Here is a 2,489-nt window from a genome sequence, read left to right as displayed (position 1 = left end):
TCTCTCAAAAAAAAAAAAAAAAAAAAAAAAAAAAAAAAAAAATCAAACATACCAATAACAATACTGAAGGGAACACCTTGGGGTGGGATAGAAGCAAAGAACAAAATGTCCTCTCCAGCTTCTTTTTTCCCTGAAGGTGGTTTTGACCTGTCTTTAAAAGACAGAGAAAGGGTTCAGTCAGGGCCCATGTCTGTACAAGGGCTATTAAACAGCACCTATACTAAAATGAAGCTTGGAATGTAATTTCTATTTAGCAGATCAGACTGAGTGATTTTCCTGTTTAAATATATAGATGCTTCTGGTCCCCAAAAGTGGGGAAAGGGGATTAATTCAGATGCTGAAGAAGATAACTTCTCAGTGCCTACTATAGCAAGGAAAAAAAAAAGATAGCGTCATTATTAGGGGAAAGTTTCTTTTCCATCAGAACGATTGGGCAGAATTTGGGCTTAGTTGATTGCTGAGTTGGTCTCCCGTTTTAGGAGCAATCTTGTACCTTCGTGCCAACAGACACTGTTCCATTATTTTCTTTCTTCCAGGAAAGGGAAGGGCCAAGGCAAAACAGAATGAATGAATTTTCCTGAATTTTTACCTTCAATCTAGATAGGGCTACACCCAAGATTATAAAAAGAGAGAAAGAGAAAAGAAAAAGAAAGAAAGAAAGAAAGAAAGAAAGAAAGAAAGAAAGAAAGAAAGAAAGAAAGAAAGAAAAAGAAAGAAAGGAGGGAGGGAGGGAGGGATGGAGGAAAGGAGAGGAGGAGGAGGAGAGGAGGAGGAGAGGAGGAGGAGAGGAGGAGGAGAGGAGAGGAGAGGAGAGGAAAGGGAAAGAAAGAAAAAGAGAAAGACTGAGTGATGTGCTTCTCTGGCATCTTACAAGTAAGCAGTTGGATTCATGTACTACAGACAGGTTGGAGTTACCCACGCTAGAAACCAACATCTGTCCTCTACTACTAAGTAGGTTTTCAGATTATTTTGTTTGTTTTATATAGAGACGGGGTCTCACTATGTTGCCAAAGATGGTCTCAAACTCCTGGCCTCAAGTGATCCTCTTGCCTCGGCCTCCCAAATTGCTGGGATTATAGGTATGAGCCACCATGCCCGGCTGGTTTTCAGGTTCTTAAATAAAAAGGCCACAGAAAGTGTTATGTTACACTCACACAGAAAGTACAAACTAAAACGAATCAGCTTTCTCCAAAACCTCAACTCCAAAGGCTCTTTCTTCAGAGGACTGTTAATATTTCACTCCATGTTGCCAAACAAAACAAAACAAAACAAAACACACTTTCAGAAATGGCATTAAAGACTTGGTGTTGGAAAATACTTGCTTTCATTCTGATCTGGCAGCCCTTTATTCTCATATTGTCAACTTTTCTCCTTCCACCCCAGAAAACTAACTTAAAACTCACTTAAACATATGGTATCACTTAGTACTTAACTACAAAGTGGAAACAGATGGTAAATCCAGGTTAGCTGTTCCCAACAACTGCCAGGAATATTCAAATACAGCTATTTCAGATGAACTGCTTGGAAGTTATTTATTTGTATTATTTTAACATATATTACGAACTGAACTAAGAGAAGCTCTATGTAAAAGCTTGGGTGCTCATTCCTGCAATAAATAAATATAACAACTGCTATTTATCGGCCGCTATATAATGCTGCAGTTGAGGTGGGCTTTCCTAACTTCTAATCACAGGATCCTCAGCCAGCCAAGTTCTTTTGCTTTTGCTAATTCTTAATAGATTTCAAACTTTGGTAGGTAGTGTATGTATGTATGTATTTGTTTTTGAAATGGACTCTCACTCTGTTGCCCAGGCTTGAGGACAGTGGCGTAGTCTCGGCTTGCTGCACCCTCCGCCTCCCAGGTTCAAGCAATTCTCCTGCCTCAGCTTCCTGAGTAGTTGGGATTACAGGCGCACGCCACCACGCCCGTCTAATTTTTTTTTTTGTATCTTTAGTAGGGATGGATTTTCACTGTGTTGGCCAGGCTGGTCTCAAACTCCTGACCTCAGATGCTCTACCCGCCTCAGTCTCCCAAAGTACTGGGATTACAGGCATGAGTCACCGCGCCCGGCTGGGAGCGTATTCTTTTAACCGCAAAAGGGAAGGGGACCGGGCACAGTGGCTCACGCCTGTAATCCCGGCACTTTGGGAAGCCGAGGTGGGTTGATTATGTGAGGTCAGGAGTCCGAGACCAGCCTGGCCAACATGGTGACACCTTATCTCTACTAAAAATACAAAAATTAGCCTGGTGTGGTGGCACACGCCTGTAGTCCCAGCTACTAGGGAGGCTGAAGCAGGAGGATCGCTTGAATCTGGGAGGCGGAGGTTGCAGTGAGGCAAGATCACACCATTGCATGCCAGCCTGGGCAAGAGTGAGACTCTGTCTCAAAAAAATTTAATTTTTTTTTTTAAAGGGAAGGAGAAAGATGGTAGTTTTGTAAGCCTGGACAGCTTTGATGCACAATTAAAAGAATGAGGCTTTAGTTCTG

This window comes from Piliocolobus tephrosceles, chromosome 12, assembly GCF_002776525.5.
Source record: "Piliocolobus tephrosceles isolate RC106 chromosome 12, ASM277652v3, whole genome shotgun sequence".
Lineage (NCBI taxonomy): Eukaryota > Metazoa > Chordata > Mammalia > Primates > Cercopithecidae > Piliocolobus > Piliocolobus tephrosceles.
Note: the sequence above shows the minus strand (reverse complement) of the source record.